The sequence below is a fragment of the Strix aluco genome, chromosome 10, assembly GCF_031877795.1.
Source record: "Strix aluco isolate bStrAlu1 chromosome 10, bStrAlu1.hap1, whole genome shotgun sequence".
Lineage (NCBI taxonomy): Eukaryota > Metazoa > Chordata > Aves > Strigiformes > Strigidae > Strix > Strix aluco.
In genome coordinates, this window is record NC_133940.1 from 18,727,910 (window position 1) to 18,748,157 (window position 20,248).

Sequence of the window (20,248 nt, forward strand, 5' to 3'; positions counted from 1 at the left end):
GCAGCTCTTACCTTGTCACACGCACTGTATCAGGGACACGGGTCTCTCGCTGTACATCCCAAGCCTATTTCATTTTACACTGACTTCTGTTGTACTTTATAGCCATGCTGTGTTGTTGTAATGAGGTACTGGTGTAACCATTCACAATCCGTACAGACAGATTTTGCAGCAATGTTGGTCTTTCTAGTGAAAGGGCTGGAAATCATTGTTCTTTTTTCAGCCAAACTTCTTCAGAGAGTGAATAGGCCGCATTACTTTTAAGTAATAAGGGGATTAAGTGAAATTTCTCAAAGCAGTAATATATTCAGTTCCAGATTTGAAATGTTCAAAACATTACTTTGTGACTACAAAAAATGACTTTAGCCAATGAAAAATGCCAGGGAATTCCACCCTGGATGGTTTGTGATTTGGGGAGAGAACATCTCATCTTATACTGATGGTGCTCTCTATTATATTTTTTCCTTCCTTTTTTTTTCTTTTTAAACTCAAAATTCAAATGCAGCTACTTTCAGTGACTAGGAAAACCAAAGATTTGCCTTTATTTTGGGAAGGTTAAGATTGCTTTTTGTTCTACAAGTAGCAGAAGAAGAAAGCATTAGAGGATGGTGTTAAAATAGTACCCTGCACCTCTCTTTCAGAATATCAAAGTCTTTTCTGTTATTCAAAAGGGAAGCAGAACAAAAACATTGTGGGCAATATTTTATAATAGAACAATGAGCCCAAATAGATAGATTTAAACCCCTTGGTTCAAAATTGTTTAAAAGAGTTTTCACAGATTTACACTTTATTTTTTATCATTGCTTTCCTTATTATGCATCAGCTTTTAAGTTCCATGATACCACTGTGAAAGAAATAAAATTTCAGATGTGAAGGATGTTATTATCAGTATGCAGTGGCACTTTTATATACTGATTATAATGAAGCCTCTCCACATTACTTTCCTTCGTTACTTTTGTTTCTGCACCTAAAATGAGAAGGAATAGATATACCTCTTGTTGAACAAATATTTTTATAAGAACAACAATTGATTGCTGAATATCCGGCTGAATGGTTTCTCCTGGACATACCCAGTGGTGCATGGTGACTAGTGGAGAGCCACATCCCTCTTTTTAAGCACATCTGTTCTCACAAAGGCACTTGTGAGGGAACTGGGCATGGTGTGGTCAAAGGGCACTTGCTGCAGTGTAGTTTTCTGGTGCCACAATATTCTTCATCCTTTCCTATTCATCTTGCAGTAGTGTTTAGTTCAGTGCAGCTACAAATTCCACTGATATTCTGAGACTGCAGTGGTCTTGGGAGTTCTTGAGTGGCAACCTCTAGCATTTGTTTTGATAGTTCGACAATGTTAAAAAACAAACAGCAACAGAAGAATATACTGCTGTTGACGATCTTCAAAACAGCATGTAATGACCTGCCACTGAATCTTGCATGAAAGTCTTCGCAGAGGTAGTACAGAAATCTGGCTGAGTAGTAAGAGAAGATTCTGCCGTGGAAAGATGTTTCCCAGGTACTTCAGGGAGTGAATAATCCCTTTTGGCAATGAATGGTCTAGCTTTGTCTGCCTACACTTTCAATCTGATTATTTCCTGTTATTTACAGTGTTGTGTTAATTGAATTTTCTTAACAGTAATAAATAATATCTAGCCATATGTTGACTTTCACAACTTCATTGTACAGTAGGCATTAATGTAGCATAGCTTATTAGAGCTCTCATACCTCTGTGACATAGAGCGTGATGCCAAAAGAGTAAAAGCAAGGATAGTTCAGCTCCTTGTGCAGTCTTCCATGTTAGAGAAAGATCTTTTTAAAACCAAGGTAGGGGTATTTCTGCAGTTCTGAAACATGCCAGGTACTTTCAGGCATCCATTCTTGGCCTATTGCTTAGAAACAAACTTAATAAATATAAATGAAGTTGAGCCTCGTGCTTTTAGCAGATACAAACTACTCTCTCTATGACTATAAAGCTGGTTTTGCCATTCCATATGCCCGCATTAGATGGACCAGAAAGGCTGCAGGCTCATGTAGCTTTCAGATTAGGACATATCATGCTTTCCTTCAGCAGGCTGAAAACGATAACAAGATTTGTTATTTACCATCCTTACTTGGGGCAGAGCTGTGCACTTACCATCAGAGCAACCACGAGCAGTATGTGTGCGTTGATTTCTCAGATTTTTCCTGTAATATTTTAATACTAGGATTGTTGGGGGGATGGTATTTATTTAGTTAGTTTTAATTCTTCTGGCCTGTTTTCTGAGTGGAAAGGGCAGTCTGTCAGCTGGCATGGAGCATGCTCACAGCATCAGGCCCTGTGCAAAAACATCACATCTCTGGGAAGGGAGGAGGTGGGTTACCACCTCGATCCACATTAAGTATGCTGCTTTCTTGCAGCCACTATAAATACTGCTTTGATTGGCATGGTAAAGGGTTGTATTTTTGGTACTGCAGGTATATACAGGGCTGCAGTTTAACATAATCACGTGCTGCTGATTTCCAAATGAATGATCCTCACCTTGACATTTTAGTACCTGCAGCGCAGCTGCCTGGGGCTGCAGGAAGCACGGTGGGTGTCGGGCAGGTGACTTCCACGCTGTCCCTGCCTGCCTCACCACTGGGACTGACAGAAATGAAGGTACGTAGGCTCCAGAGGAGATATGAACATGAGATTGCATAAAAACCTGCCTGTGTGTGGAGTATGTGCTGGAGTGGGTTCTGCTTCTGCAGACTGTCACTTTTGTTGTGCAGGGTGCCCTGCGTGCCTCCTCGCAGATGAGCACTGGCAACAGATTCAGAAATACTGTTTGCCCAGCTTCATCTGTCTCACTCTGCGTATCCATCTCCTGTTCTGTGTTTGGTTCACTAATCTGATTTATCAGCTATCTCCCTGTAAAGTACAGGATTAATTTTTATGTAGTATTTTGAGCATTACACTCATATTCAGGATACTTTGTAAGGTAAATAAAGCATGCATCAGGTATGCATTAATAGCCCCTGGTGACTTCATCTAACAGCTTTTTCTGCAAAAATGTTTTTCCACTGCAGTTTGAAAAAAACCTTTTATTTTGTACAGCTTTTTAACATGGTAACTTTCAAGATCATCGCCATGTAGTTCTGGTTTTTATTTGTGCTCGCCAAGCTGCGTCTTTGACAGTCTCTTTCTGTTTGTGATAAGAATGTATTTTTCAACAAGATTGAGTTGACTGATACCATTTCATGTTTCCAGTGGTGTAGACAAGTAACAGGCTGCAGATTGCTTGATAATTCCCTTCTGAGTAAAATTAGAAAGAAAAAAATATTTGCAAAATTAAAAGATCATTTAAATTATAGCCCTTTGTTCTACCTTGTTAGTTAACATTCCAAACAGCGATGTACAAACTGCATAATTTGTTTTGCTAAAATGTACCCAGTGTGGAGCCATCTGTGTAATAGTTGACATTATTTATATTCAAAAGGGACATTGCGATAGCTGGGAGAGCCCCTACTCCCAGCTAACCATTTCCAGTGTAACTCTAATAAATTATTGATTTACATTCATTCCCTATTAACCTATTATAAGTTCATCTGCCACTTTCAGCCCTCTTATCATGTTGATGTACTTCTAATTTTCCAAACTGAATAGTGATTTACTGCAAAGATGCTGGCATGAATTGTTCTCCAGTGAATATCTGAAAGCCTCTTATGCCCCAGATAGCCTCTTTCATTTGAAACCTGCATTGGTAGCTCTGGTACATAACAAGGCCAGCAGCAATGCCTTGGCAATCCTGGAAATGTCCCTTTCTTTTCTGTCCTTCCTGATCCACTGAGTATATGCTCGTATTTCCAAAAAGAGTATTTATGAGATAATGTGCTTTGTGTCTTTGGAGATGGAATGACTGTCTTTCTGGACTCTGCTCAGGATGCTCCTGGGCAGTGTGAGTTGGTTTTCTTGTCTATTTAGTAAGGACATCCTATCTTCTACAAAGTGCTTTGAATTTTCTGGGTACTGTATGGAATGTGCAATTGCCCTTGGTGGCTCTTTTATGCTTACTCTGCTTGAGTGGGTTTTCTTGTGTTCTAAAATATGTTTGCATATTGTGCAACCACTAGGGAAACCATACAAATATACAGGAACAAAGTTATTGCTAAATGTGCACTTTTTCAGTTAACTTACATGGTAAAATAAATTTGGAGAATGTTTGAATGGGAAGCTGAGACTTAGAAATAATTTTTGAGAAAATGATAAAGCAATAGTAAAGTAAAAGGCAAAGTTATATGAATGCCATGAGAGAGCAAAATTATATGCTCTAAGATTGGCTGGTTTTGAAGAGGTCTGGTTTGATCAGTACTGAGTACAATATAGTTTTTCACCTTTTCACTGGAATCATAAAATTATTACTCTGAGACTCTGCTCTGTGTTGTTGACTCATTAAAGATGGTTTTACCAACACCCATGAACAATGCAATTAGTAGCTTACAGCATCTTGAAATGACACATACAGGCATTGTTATAGGTGCCACTGTTGCTTGGCAAATAAGAGTCGAGATGAAGGACCCTTTCTGGTCCATGCTCCTGCAGTGAGCTCAGTGCTGCAGCATGAGTGCTGCCCCCTTCATTGAAATATTTGAGCTCTCAGCTGCCAGCAGCAGCGGCTTGGATATCCGACTGTAGTCTTTTGCTGTTTTCCTACAGTGCTTGTATGGTTGTTGTACAGGGATCAAAAGAGTCAGAGTTAAAATGCACATTTTGTGCTTTGAGGTGTGATAGCTCGGCCCACAGGAAGGCGGCTGGAAAGCCTGTTCCTACAATGGGGACCAGCCCCGCTTCCTTCTGGGATGAGCCCTAACCTTGCTCTGGAGTGAGGGTGCTGAGCCTGCAAACCTTTTTCCTCATGCTGTTTCGGGGTGATAGCAGATGAATTGCATGATTAACTCACCATTTAGCACTTATTTCCTGACTGAGCCAGGGTCTGTTTTTGTGGATGGCCTCCTGTTTCTTTCTCCTGTGGCTATATAAGCCGCTGTGCTGAAATGACAGCAGTGGCGTCTTAGAGTGGATGATGCCGATGCGGGTCCTGGAGGGGATCCTGCGGGTTGTGTGCTATGATGTGGGAGGGCCCTGGTGACATTAATGGTGATAACCACCTCTCCATGTATTCCCAGAGTTGCCACAGAGGACAGCTGTGCAGCAGCACTGTGCCATGCTGCCATCAGGGTGGGGAGAGCCTGCACCCGGAACGCTGGTGGGAGCCCAGGATTGATCCTGGTGAGGCCCTGCAAGCATGGCAAAAGGCTGCCAAAGCTGCTGGCTCTGCGGGAGACAGTGCTTTTGGGCTTCAGCCTTCCTCCGCATGGAGAGCTCAGCAGGAGCAAGGAGACCCTGCAGTTCACCAGGACACGATCTCTCCCTGTGGTGTATGGAGGCTCCCTGTGTTCAGCCAGGAGCTGCTGGGCTCACCGGGGGGGCTGCTCTCGGGGCAGAGGTCCTGCTGAGCCTAGCCCTGTAATCCCCTGTTCTTCTTCATTCTTCAGGGTCCATGTGCCCCCTCTTGTGTGTAGTCACCAAGAATCCCTCCATGCTGCTCCCGCCGTAGCAGTGGTGTCGCTCTTCATGAAATCCCTCCTGGCTGCTGCCATTGCTGGGTCCGACTCGAGGCTGGTTTAACTTGCTGATGTGAGGAGACTGTGAATTGGATCCTACCATGCAACTGCACCAAAGCAGAAAGTGTTCAAAATAAAATGTGCTCGGCCTGTTCCTCCCTGCCTCCCCCATCTCCACCCTGACCTCCAGGAGCACCATGCAATGACCAAATGGTCTTGTGAGTAGTCAGATCATGAGAAAAGGATCTTTTTCAAGTACTATAGCACCATATAACCTAACTCAAGTATGTACGGTAGATCAGAGGCAACATTTCAGCTTATTCTATTAAATGTATATTTAATTACCACTCAGCAGTGCTACTAGGTGTACATATTCATCCAGTGCAATAAAAAATAATAACAAAGCTTCTTATTATCTAATGGATGATGTTATACATTGTGGATGCAACCTATTAATATGGAAATACTGACACATTCATCTGGAATAATTTGCATGGTGTATTTCCTGACCTAATAATGAAAAAAGTAGGTCAATTTCCAAGTTTTCTGAGATGGGAATTAAAGCTTTATAACAAGAAAGTCTTTGATAGTTTTACACAAGTAGTTGAAACTTGCAAACCTTGCATATTTAAAATGGTTTGCCCCACAATGATGACTTGGAGATATTTCAAATTAATTGTAGTAGTACATCAGCACTGGGTTTCCTTGGCTTTCCCATTATCTCACTGTATTTTACAATTTAATGGAATTAAAAAGCACTGAAAGATATGGCTTACCAAACATGGTGTCATCTGAGAAAAGGTGGTTTTAAAAGGAGATTTTATAAAATGTAGTCTAGAGAAGCTTATGCAAAGCAGTCTTTCTTCTTCAGGAAGCATTTAGTTAAGCAACTGAGTATTCCAGATGCTTTATTGTTGCTAGAGAGTATATAGCATGTGGTGCCTATAAATATTGAACTGCTAGGTGTTAGCCTGGCTAGCATTTTGCAGAAGGTGTATTTGTGAAGTAGCTAGTGTATTTATGACCTCTAAGATGATTTCAGTGTTTAATCAGTGTCTGCCCTAACCGTCAAAATGACCATCTTCCCTCTGGAAATTTGATTCTTTGCTACCATAAATGCGAGATGTTGAGATGTGTTTCAGGACTATAAAGATTCCCATGTTGGATTAGAGTTGAAGTCCATCAAATGCCATGCTCTCAGGGTGCATCTGCACTGCAGGCAAAGGTGTGACTGCAGTGCGTGCAGGGATACTCCATCCACTTCAGCCCTGTGCTGTGGCTGCTCTGCCAGCCCCCTGCCCACCTTTCCTTCCTTGATGAGTGTCATCCAGCTTCTCCAGCTGATGTGTCCCATCTCCGTGTTGCTCTGGCCATAGCGTAGTGGCAGATGCAGACTGGCAATGAGAAGGCAAAACAGAAAGGCCAAACTTGGGCAGTGTTGCAGGGAGTTTGGTAAATCTTGCCCCAGCCCTTGTGATGTCTGGGGAAAGGCACTGAATATTTGAGCCAGGCACCTCCATCTCTGTGTGGTGCTATATGCTCTGAAGAAATGCATTTTTGATGGACTTCTCTGTGCATTGCTCACTGTCATTTTGAATTGTTCAGTGAAAACATATGCTCGAGTTCACCTATTGTGCAGGAATAGATTTTTTTTAAAGATTATGCACTTCCCCAATGCTTTCACTATTCTCTTCAGTGAAATTTCACAGCCATGGTCTCTCACCCGGCAGATATCTTGCCACTAGATGCTCAGATACTAACTTTTTAAATATAGCACACGTTACTAGCTGTTTGTCAGAACAGTCATGCTCCATAGAGTTATTTCTGAAAGAATGGTTATTGTAGATATGAAGATTTATTTTAGAATTTCTTCTCTTTTGCTTTGCCCATTTAATATCTGGATGCCCTCCACACGTACAAAATGGCACATAGGTTCTGCTTGAAGAGCAGAGACTTTGCTTTTTCCCACTTCTGGTCTATTAAACCCTTGTCCCCTGTACTTAAAGCAGACAGTACTGTAAATTCTGAGTCCTTTTGTTTTGACTCATGAACATCCATGATCCATGAGCTGTGCTGAATCTGTCAGATTATTTTTTTTTGAGAGGAGTAACTTCTGATAGAGTGACAAGCCAGACTCAGATAGGGGCTGAGCACACTGGTCCTGCCTATGTGTGTTTGTGAAGCTGGGAGAAACTTTTTATTGTGGGCCTGTTTGCTCCCTGTTTGTGGTCATTTTCCGTGAGAAGTTCTTGGTTTTATTTTAGAACAAGAAATGCGGTTGAAGAAAATGAAATCAGGGCATGAAGAACATGCTGCGATTGGAAGGAGTGGCTGCTTGTATTTGCCTGGTGATTTTGTGAGTCTTTGTAATGGTAATAGAAATGTTGGGGGCTGGATAGGCCTGGTAGCTGAATAAAGTATTTTAAATACTTGTCTATTTTTAGAAGCGAACTCAAACTGATGCTTTGTAGTATGATGAAATTATTTATGCAAAAGTTGCTTCATTTTTAGGTCTAATGAAATCCCAGAAAGAAGACAAAAACTATTAGGAACCTGGCTTCTGTGGAATTTCTAATGTGGCTTGACAGCACAGGAGTTTAGGAAAAAAAAAAAAAGTTATCTGAAATCCTGTTTACTCCTAATAGTCTGTTCAAATTCCATTGCAGAAATGAGAATTGTTTTAGCATTCCTAGTCCTTGTTTTTTAATATTTGTTTGCAGAAAGAAAATTAGATTGATCTCAGAATAATCGGTTTTATTTCTATTTAATATGACAATATTTTCTATGTGAAATGACATGTTTTCATAAAAGTAAATGTTGGACTACTCTGAGTAGCTGCATCTTCTGGAGGACAGTGCCACCTAATACAGGTGGGCAGGTAAGAGAGTTGCAGAAGTTGGAAAGAAGAGAGTGCAGGTGTCTCCCCATCCCTGGTCTCAGACAATGGATGGAGTGCTGTGGGGTGGAAGGCCACAGTGCAGCCTCAGGGCAAGGTTAAACTCCTCTTTTAGGGGGATAGCTGGCTTGCACTCTGTTCCAGAGCAGATGCCATGGCACAGCCCTCCAAGTAAGCCTTGCACTAGTTCAAAGAGAAAAAAATGCTCCCCTAAGCTTTGGAGACCAAGTGCGTCCATCGGAGTGAGTGACAGGCTGGGAATGACCTCCTCTTCAAAGCCAGGTTTGGGGATTTCTATTGCCAGAATGCTTTAAAGGGTAAGGAGCATTGCTGCTCATTAATTAGTAAAATTGGAGCTGGCTCAAGTGGTGCTTGGAAATATTAACTATTAGACTTTGGATACATGCCCTGGAAGAAAAGTGAATTTTATGTTAGTTTTCCAGTTTTCATTAATAATTCTCCTTCTCTTAAAATAACTCTTCAGTTCAAGAAGTCTGAGCAGCTTTAAGCAGATGGACCGCTCTGAAGGTCAACGCTGTAAAACAGAAGTCTTTTAGGGCTGTATTAGCAGTGCAGTGTAAGTGCTGGGTCTAACAAAGCGACGTGGCAGTCAGTAAGGGTGAGCTCAGAAAACCCTTGGGAGCTCATATCACTGCCATCGCTGCACTAGGCAGAAGATCAAAATGACCTGTTCCTGATGGTTTTCTAAATACTGGATTCCAACAGCCATCTCACAGTGGTCATCACCAGCTGTGAAGCTTTTGCTGGCAGCACCCTTTGTCACCTTTCCCTTGCCAGATTGTATTCTTCTCCCTGCATTTCCTCTTTCACCATGTGACAGATCTCAGCCTTCTCCTGGCTTTCTGGACCTTTTCACACATGCCCTCACACTACCAGTTTTTTAGGGGTGCTGGAGTTTTGACTTTCAGCTCAAGGTTGAGGTGTGGGTCTGAGATACCACTTTGGACCTGTCTGTAACCCAGGGACCCGTCTCCAGTTGCTCTGGGTACAATTGCTCCCTGGCACTTGAAGTTTGAACACAAAGACCTGACAATGTGCCACATCTCCAGTTTGGGGCTGGTAAGTCTCTACTTTCCAGAGGCTAGTCACTGGGCACATACCAGGTATATATTGGCACATGTTGATAGGCAGTGGGCTGGAAACCTTTCAGGTCTTTCTTTATTCTATTGAAAAAGAATGGTCAGTGTCCCTGTAACATTGATAAAGCTGTTCAGAGAGAGAAACTGTGTGAGTGTGAAATGCTGTTAGCAGTCTGATTGTGTGTGATTGATGAACAGGTCTGAGGGTAACCGAATGGTTAATCTGCCCTGTAGATGGATATGCTCTTTAGATATAATAAGAAGACCTGCCTCTTTTATAAAATTAGAAACTGAATGTGCATGGGCATTATATAACTGAAAAGCTAATACTGTATATGGCAACATGACGGATTAATATATATTGAAGTCCTTGATTTGTTCTCATTTCTGTCCTTCTGGTAGTTTATGGAAACATATGAAAAGTTTTCAAAGGACCTTTAAAATTAGCTCCTAACCTATATAGTTTATCATCATTTTCTGTTCCATGAGCCTGAGGTGTTACAGGATTCATAATTCAGTATTTCAAAAATTGTCAGTGGCTTCGCTATAAGAAATTTTAAATATTCTGAATGTACTTTTGGCATTCAGTGGTTGTATTTGTCCATTCAAATGTAATGGATATTGAATAGGACCTACCTTGATATAGAAAATATATTTGGGTAATTACGTATGCCTACACTTGATATAAATTTCAATCTTTTTCTGCTGAAAGGGCTGGTAAAAGAGCACACCATCTTTTTTGCATTTTATGAAGACACAGTTCTGAATTCATGAGAGAGGTTCCTGGGGGAAAGAGGGAGCCGCATCCTTGGTGCTGGTGCACAAAGCAGGGTATCAGTTCTGGACTTCTAGCAAGCCTTTCTGTGCTCTTTGAATCATCTTCTCTATTTTACTGACTTGCAGAGATTGCAGCCTCTATTATAAGCGTGTGAGCCTTTTTCTGAAGGATATACAGAAATGGGTAATGTAGACAGCAATGGGTTCTTCACAGTTTTAAGAGTATGGATTTCAGCTGCTTAGTTGATCTCATATAAAAAGTTTACTACCTTCTCTGATAGTATGACAAGTCTGTATGGGACTTTGGCTTTCTGAAGGACAGATGCTCTCTGGTCTAAATGCTGTGCGCTACTAACAGTTGCCTCTACAGTAAATTGGTTCTCTCATTACACAGACCAGGTAGGTAACCGTAGGATCAGTGGCTGCTGAAAGAAGGCTCTGTTTTGGATTTTCTATTTTCTGCAGCCTGTGGCAGAGGCTGCCTTTGAACCAAGAAGAGGCATGGTTCACTGACCCAGTGAGGGATACCAGTGAAGGTAGCTGTTTTGCTGAACACACAGTACAATTGAGATTGGTTGAAACTCCAGTGAACATTATTTTTACAATGGCCAAGCGGTTCCTTTAGGTCAAGAACAGAAAACTTGCACTTTTTACTCTGTTTGGTGTGAATGGGAGATTTAAAATCTGATTTTATTTATCATTCTGTGAATTAATGCTTGGAAAGAAGAATTGCATTTTGAAATCTGACCAGATTCATAGAAACTGCTATACTATATCTTATGCTTCCATAGCAACATATAAGTGCAATGAGTTAGAAATCTCCCAGTTATTAGAAAAACTGAATTAAACCAACTATTGAACAAGACTGTGTTTGCATAACAAAGCCAGGTTCTACCTTCACTCCTGCAGTTCTGACCTTGTTTCAGGTAAAGGGGTATCCTTGACTGTCGAGAAACAGACTTGATTGAGATAAGCAATTTATACTATGATGAAGAGTAGAGAAGAGACATGCTGTGTTATTGTATGGGGACTCAGATTTGTGAGATATCAGAGGGATATATCTGAGGGACTCAAATATATTCACTCTGTTGAGCATGCTCAAAGCTGTCTTGAAGAATATTTAAAAAGGTAGTGATGAACGGTAAGAAAAATTAAATTCTCTAGATTAAGTTCCTTATTTGTGAAATAATGATGCCTATATGTTTTTAATTTACATTATGACAGATGAAACAAAAAATGCTATGAAAAAGGAGATTTCTGGAAGGTGAGGAAATGGCAAGAACTTAATATTAACTATGAAGAATCTTATGAATTGTGGTTTGTTTCTGACCTGCTCTCCTAATATTTAAGGAGAAGACTGAAGCTGGCAACAGATGATGGTTTTGAAAATATTGTGAGGCTAAGAACACCGTACTGCTTTCTGTATGACGTACCTCTCTGTTAGCACAAAAAAGGAGGAGTCTCCCTAGGGAGCGATAATGTGAAGAAATTTCTGGAAAATATTTCTTTTATGAGGGTCACTTCATTTGGAAACCACCCCACCACTACCCTAATGCCAGGAAGAACAGTTCTGTAAGCCCTCAGGCCATGCAGAAAATCTCATCTTTCTCGTCAGTGACAAAGTGAGAGATGAACGGAGGAAATGTGTTGTGGTATTGCTTTATTTTTGATCTTATTTTTGCTGTTCTTTTTTATTTAAAACTTTATTAATATATCTATTGCATTTTGATGTTTTGTCAGAGATTGCTAATATGTCTCCAGTCCATCTTTTCTGCTGTGGCTTTATAAATATCTAGTTACAATAACCATAAATCCATTTGTGGGCTTTAATAAAGAAAGTTTTTATAGTAAGCCGGAAGCACAAAGTTCTGAAAGTATATTTTTAACACTGTTTTACAAAAAGTTTTTAAATACTTTGCAGTTGACAGGATCGGGAGAATTTTTTCATATCTAGCAGAGTGTTCCTAGCAATTATCAATAATGTGTTTTTAAAGATCCATAATAGAACAAGTGTTTAAAAAAAATGCAAGTGCAGCCTTTTTCAAAACTTCTCCTTAATGCACTGGTAAATCTGTTGGCTTCCAGTAACATGGCAGAACCTGATATATTGATAATTGCAATTAAACTTAGATTATTTCCTGTACACTTTCTTCTTACAAGGCCTCTTGATGTACTCTCTTTCTTTTAACTTATCAGATTTAAAACAGTTACTTTCCTCTACAATTGAATCTTTGGGATTGCAGTTGTCTACATCAGCTCCTCTTTCAGTAGAGACCAGTTCCCAGCACTGCTGCAGTGCTTGGGCCACCAGATGCTGATTTTCCTTTATGAAGCAACTCGCTGTGACCTCTCTGCTCTGGCTCTATAGTGTCCTCATTGTACATGCTGTGTGTATTTGTCACATACACAGCGCATGCAATGTGGACATAATGGAGCTCAATTTACGCCTGATAAGGAGATAAAACACCTGCAAGAAATGCTGTGGGGGTTTTGGTTTTTTTTGGTAGGATTTTAAAATTTATTTATTTGGTGTGCGTGCGTACTAATCTTGTGTACAAGATGGGGTCCACAAATTGTGTTGTGAATACAGTTCATCAGTGAAAATAAGGCAGCTGCAAGAACTCGCAGCATTGTTGCACTTCTCTTGACCTCCACAAAGAAAGATATTAACAGAATTTAAATAGTGCATGAATCTAATTTTGGCCCATGATAGCAAGGTGATTCATTTTAGATTCATATATTCCATATATTCTATTATTGACATTCTTGCTGTGTGGTTCTTTTTGGCACATTCTGTGCTTTGTTCTATCACTTAGAGTTTGGGGAAAAAATTGCCTTTTTCATTTAACAGGAAAATGTTATATAAATCTCGTATCAACATTTTTTTAAAAAACAAAAGAGCAAAGAAAAACTGAATCTTATTGTTTTGGTTTTAATAAAAACCGCTATCATTTTTATTCTACTATTTTGAAAATGTTTCATGAAATGGTCTTTAATGGTTTGGTTTTGTTTCGGGCAGTTCTAGTCACCCATCTGCATCAATAAATGCACATTCTGTGTTTTCTCTGCCATGAATTGGCACTTTTAAATGACAAGGTCTTTCATTAAGTGATTTTGACAAACTGAATGTTTGTGTGAATGGCAGTTATCCTCATAAGTGCTAAAATATAAGGAATGAGATATTTAAAAGCAAAAGTTGTTACAAGGGCAAATACTGCACTTAAAGTTACTTGTGGAGGCTGCAAAAATGAAAGTCCATTCTCAGCTGGATGTAGTCTGAATCTGTAATGGGCCAAAACCGGTTTTCTTGAACTGAAGCCCTGTTCAAGAACAGGCACTGCATTAGAAAACTGTGATTCTTTCACTGCGCTGTAATGAAATTTAGAAGGGGTGAGGTGGTGGTATGGGACATGTTTTCAGTGACAGTGAGGAAATGCTAACAAACAGCTATCTCAGGGGAACTGCACTATGTGTTATTCCAGTTGCTACTGAGAGTATTATTTCATTTAGTGGAAGTTTTTAGGAGCATTGCCTTTCATGGGATTACTAATGATGATGCATTGTATTATTACTTGTTTGTTTTACACCGGGGAGAAGACTGAATAAAATGGCTAAAGCTGCTGGCTACAGGAGATGTTTTTCCTCCTCTAGACCTGATGTTGCTCTTGCTGGCATGCAGTGGGCTGTGTGCTGCGGTCTTGATGTACAGCCATGCTATAACCAAGAGTGATGAAATGTGTTCTCCTGCATTGGATTTATTGCATAAATGATGGTGATTATAATATGTAATGCTTTGTTTCATTTACCACACCTGCAAGGTGCTCCAGGAGCAGCAGACCTAACAAAGCTTGCTTTCCTCTGGGTTTGTTCTGTGTTCCCTCATCAGGCTTGGTAGACGGTCTGCAGAGACAGCACTGTGAGCAGAAAGAAGAAAAAAAGAAGTTTCCTAGGCTGTGGAAAACTCTGAGGGAACAGTAGTTATATGGGAAGATGGTGGTATCCATTCAGTAGCCTTGTCTCATTGCCTGCTCCAAGTCTACATTAATACAAATAAAGACCCAACATGAGATAATGAAAAATAGTTTCTGATGTTTGAAAAAAGTGTGTCCAGTGCAGAGACTACCATGAGAGCAGTGCTTTACTTGCAAGTATTTTTCCAAGGGGACCTGAGATTTAACCACCTCAAAGTTCAGTCCTGCAGATGTTGGTAGTGGCTGGAGGATGCTGATGAAACCCTACTCTGACCTCGGTCAGTGAATCCCGCTGTAGCGAAGGGCTCCTCAGAGGCTGTGGCTCTCCTCTGCCGGGACAGTTTTGCTTTCGCTGAATAATTTTTTTTTCCTTCCTTTAAATCAGTATTTGCATTAATCCAATTGCTGGAAAAGGATTATAGGCCCAGAATAATATCCAGTCGTAATTAAAAATGTAAAAGCGGCTTATGTTTTTAGGCCAAAGTTTTTAGAGGAAGCTATCAACATACTAATATTAATACCCCAATCTCAGCTGGGAGGCTGTTATCATGATGAGAGTGTCTGATAATGGGACGGTTACTGAATATTTTATAGTAGATAACTTCTGCTTGTGTTTGCCTCACATCTACGTACGTCATAAGCTACACACATCAGTCAGCCTCTCACAGGCTTTGTGGGCATCCTGTTTTTTTTCATATTTCTGGAAGACTGTTTTTTCAGGAGCTAATCTAGATTTATTGCAAAAGCAAGAAGAGTTTGTGAGGGGACGTGCTGGGCACAAGGGCTGTGGGAATTACCCTCTGTAAGAGGATTGGGGCATATTCCAGTCTTCAACATCTGCATCTTAAGCCATCTTTTCACAGTGAGCACTCCCTTATCAAATATCCTCTCTGCGTTTGTAGTTTCCATCAACCCCCTATCCGGATAAAGAAAAATGGCAAACTGGAACGGCTCTCTGCCATCCCGTTATTCATGCCATGTGCCTGGCTTTCTGGCATGCAGTTGTCTGGGTATTCAGTTTGCAAGTGTGCTTTGTAAGTCTTTCTGAGTAGAGCAGTTTTTATTGCTTCTTTAGAATTAAATTAATATAGGGTCTAGAGCTACTTATTACTATTATTTTTAATCCAGAAATTGAAACTTTTTTGACCTTTGCTTTCTTCAAATGGGAGGTGTATAATTTCATCTCTGTCATTTTGAATTAAATGAGTTTTCTGTAATGGAAAGAATGCTGAAAGACTTATTCCCCGACAAAGGATTTAGATGAAAAATTATGGACCCAAGTGGCTCTCAAACTGTATTGTTCAGAATCAACTCCACCTAGATTGTGCTGAACTTCCCAGACTCAAACATCGTTCATCTGACAGCGCGTGGTGTTTGGTCTGATCCTCTGATGGTAAATGGGGTTTACAGCTGAAGCAGTGAATGAACTCTTCTAGAGCATCAGTGCTAAACTGCTAGAGGGATAAAAACAAATACCCTCCCACATGTCAATTTATCAGACTGTGAGCTACAGAGAGTTTTCAATGAAGTAAGCTCTTTCTGATGTTTCTTTATGGTTTAGGTATTTTGATGTTCTATGTTTTCTTTTTCTTTTCTTGATTTGCTTTCCCAGTTCCTTTTCGGGAAGTTGTTTGGATCTTTCCTTCTCATAACAGTGTATTTGTGATCTTTGTTCTCCTCCGTGTGGGTTGTGCTTGATTTTTTTGGATGTCAGAAGCAATGCTGACTTTCCTTTCTGTCTTGTTTAGGGAAGCTTTCTTTATCTATCCAACATTGTCGGTGTCCCAGACAGGGGCTAAGGTACCAGCTCCTGTGTTCCATTTGGCTCTTCTGGGAGCTCTTGCTCCATGCTGGGGTTCAGCTGCTCATGTTCAGTCTGGCAGTGGTAGTTGTATTCTGGGGTGCCTGATGGCATAGCTCCAGCCACTAGTCCAAGTTATTTTGAGACATTTATTTACATAAAATAAATTTAGTCTCTACGTCGTGCTGAGGAATTCTCTGTATCTCTAGCCTGTGCTAGCAAGAAAGATGCTGTGCCAGAAACAAAGATTTCACAAGAAGCAGCATTAGAGGACTACATGTTTTTACTGCTGTGCACAGCTGAATAATTCCAAATTTAGTATTGTCTGCATGTGGTGGAAAATACAAACTCAGGAAAAAAGTCTTAAAAAAGAGAAATGCCAAGAGTCAGCAGAGCTTTCCTTCATGTATTTCCACTGTAAAGTCATGAACCTCAGTGAACTGTTGATTTTTCCTCTGCTAACACACTTGCAGCTCTACTGTGTGCAACACGAAATTTGCTTGTTGCTGTCAACGGGTCCCAATCGATTCTTTCTTGTTTGTGGTAGCAGCAGCATTTCGTGTGTGCAGGGCTGGCGGAAGGGACAGAAGCCTGTTACAAGGTGTCTCATACAGGGAGAACTTGAGACTTTGCCTCTTGTCCTAAATAACCACTAATGAACAGGATTGCAAATCTCTACCTTTCAGATGTTCCCTAGGGACTTTGGTCCTCTTACCTAAAACTGGATGTGGAGTAGGCGTCTGAACTACCAAGCACTGTGAGTTTTCACGATCGGCTCCCCTTGTAAATCACTTGTACCAGGGAGTGAGATTTGCTGCCCCGTGCCCTGGTTTACAGGCAACGGCTCAGCTGAAGCAGCAGGGTTTCTCTTTCTGCCTGTGCTCTGACTGCTGTATTTCTGCCAGCGAGCCCTCTACAGAGGGAGGACTGTTTAAACCTGTCATGAGGGGCCATGCCGGGTGGTTTGTGAGTGTGCACGTGTATCTGTGTGCTGTTAGGAGTCTTGTTCTGCATCCTAATTGCTTTTTCTCACTGAAGATTTTCCCTGCTTTGGTGGCAGTGGATCGGGAGCACTGAGCAGAGAAAGGTGAGTCTGTGTGAGAAGAGTTTGGTGTTTGCTTGGTGCTGGTTACTGCCCAGTTGGTGTTTGAGAAAATGATTGTGGAGTGATGTGGTGGTGTGCTGGGAGGAGGGGATGCATTTCACCTTTATAATGCTGCACTTTTTCTTGACATAAGCCAAGCTCTGGAACAGATATATGCTGTAAAACTTTACTCCGTACGAGTTCCTGAGCATTAACTCCCACCTCGTGTGCTGTGGAGCTGCAGTCTGCTGCTGAGTCCTGTTTGCAGTAAATGAAACTTCTGTGGGTTCAGGTTGCAGCACGTGGCCGTACGAAGGACACACAGGCAGCTGAGTGTGGCACAGAATCTGCTTGGTGGGATGGCACTTGCTGTAGCTCTGCCTCCCTGGACTGGAGGCTGGAAGGCTTGAAGTTATCTTTCAGTATGAAGGATGGAAAGAAATGAGCTGCCTCTGGGCAGCTGCTGAGGCTGACCTTGTCTAGTAATCCTCATCTACCCAGGAGTGTCTCTGGGCAGTGTGGTCTCCCCTCAGAGCAATCCTTGCTGGCCCCTTTCCTGCCCTTGTGCCAGGTGGATCAGGAATGGGTGGGGTTGCCCGTGAAGGCACGTGGGTGAGGGACGGGGTCCAGGGAGAGCCTGGCTTCCAGGGCACCATCCTACAGCTCTGCATTTGCTTCCTTCTCTTCTATTAATTCTTTTCAGACAGTTTCTCATTATTTTCTGTATTTTTCTCACAGTCCATTTTCTTTCCTTGATTTACCTCTTTCTCCATCATTTCCTTCTCACTCTATAGGACTGTGCTTTGCATGACAACTGTTGCAGTAGAGCTACCCAATATTTTTCTTTTGAGCTTTTTCCTATCCAGAAATTACAAAACCTGTAGGGCTTTTTAATTACTCTGACACTGAGGAACAAAGTTTCTTTTGGTATTTTTTGTCATGCTTCCTTGAATACCTTTAAAATATTTGTAATATTGTAGCTTTTACTGTGGGATTTTTTGCATTATGCTGATAATGTGGATTTGAAGTTGCATAGGTATATTCCGAAGGCTGTGCACGAATGAATTCACTGCTATTGATGGGCATTCAATACTGATAAAAACAGTGACACTGAGAGTTACATGTTGAAAAAGGACATAGCACAAATAATTTAAATATTTTTCTTATGTTTGAGTATATTTGTGGTGTCTGATTGAGCTGGTTAGCAAAATAAAGACAGATGGCAATGAATTCATTCCAACACGTTTTCATTACGGTACAGCTATTCCGACTTCTTACAGCACTTGCGCAAATGATTTTGTTGTTTAAATTTCCGTTGCTGCTGCTGTCCATGCCCTGTTCAGGGAATTCAGAGGTAGTGTGCCTATAATACGTATGGAGAATTGATTTTTATATGCAAAATAAAAAATGAAAATAACTGGAAAGAGGAACTGCCTGTAATTAACCAGTATACTCAGTGCTGTGGTGAGTAAGAATTTAACTCCTCCTCCTTACCAAAACTTAACAGGATTAGGAAGAATTTATCATAGATTAATTTTAGTCAGGTGCCCTTCAAAGTTTGAAGATGATACAGTGATTTACAGTGCTGTCTTCATTAGGAAGAGTGAGAACATTGCCTATTAATGCAAGCAATGAGCAGCAAGAGCAGACACCTGCCCCGGTCTGTGTGTGCATCCCCCAGCAGCTCATGTGTTTGTCTGGACACCGCCAGGGTGATGTGACCATCATTGCTGTCTGCCTGAATGGTCAGCAAATATGTTTTGATGAAAAATTTTAACAGTTTGTAGGTCACAGCAGAAAAAGGGGAGGAGAGGGAATGCTTTGCAAGGACTAAGCACTTGTAATTGTTGCTTTGTCTGATGGCTCAGGTGCTCTTGAGGCTCCTGCCCTAAATAAACACAACCTTTAATGTTTTTATTTTGATGTGATAATTATATTATCTAATAAGCTCATCTATTACTTTAAAGGACTACTTGACATTTTAAGAATTACACTAACCAGTCAGCATCTTGTCTCATTCCTTTGACATATTTCAAAGGTGTCCATTATCTCGGTACTTTCCATATGGAGAAGATATTAAAATCCATGTACATTGCTGGAAATGCTGTACTCAATATATATATATATATGAAAAAGTGTGCAGAAAACACAATAACAAAGTAGTATTCACTGTAGTATAAATTGTTATTTTTTGAGGCGTCTGCACAGAATTTGCATAACTGCTCAATTTATTTGGTTCTTCTGTTCTTCTAGGTAAAGTATTGCTGCTATTGTTTTTATAGATCTGAGGCAACATATGCCTTGAATATAGGAAATTAAACTTGTTTTCCCTTGCTGTTGAGCATCTTAACAATGACTGTAGTGTGGATATGCTCTACCATTATCCATACTGGGCCACCCCTCCATCTGTCCCCACTGCCCATGATGAGGGCGTGCATGGGCAGAGTGAGGAGGGGACGGGTCTGGCTTAGCACTCCTCTGCTTCTCACCTTCCTCTACCTCCTGCGCTCCTGGAGGATGCTGTACTGTCTGCTGCTGAGACAAACTGCCAGCTCCTGGGAGGGAAGAACGCCCACAGGGTGTAAGCTGTAGGAGGACTGTCTTACTAGGGCTGCTGAAGATCAGGCATAGTGCCCTGTGCCCATCATAAAGTGTTGGAGTTGTGAGTGAGAAGGTGTTAAAGGAGAAGGATATTAGTCTTCCTGTGGGAGCACTATATGTCTGCTCTAACAGCCTCCTGCAGATCAGCATGACTATAATCCTGGCAGTGATGGTTGGTTTTGTTGCTATCCTTTTAGCGCTTGTACCACCCCTGGCAGGGCTCTGGGTGCTGCCTGGGATTTCTGCAGCAGCTTCCCGTAACCAGGTCTGGGCTGGCTTTTACACCTCCCACAGTTGCAGTCTGTCCTGAGCCAAAGCAGTGCTTAGACTACTCTTAAATGAAGGTGGCTGTGTGATTGTGGTCAGAAAGCTCCAACCGGGGTGTCTGCAAAAACATGGTGCTTTCCTCAGTGATAAAGCACTAATTATTAATCCTGACTATCT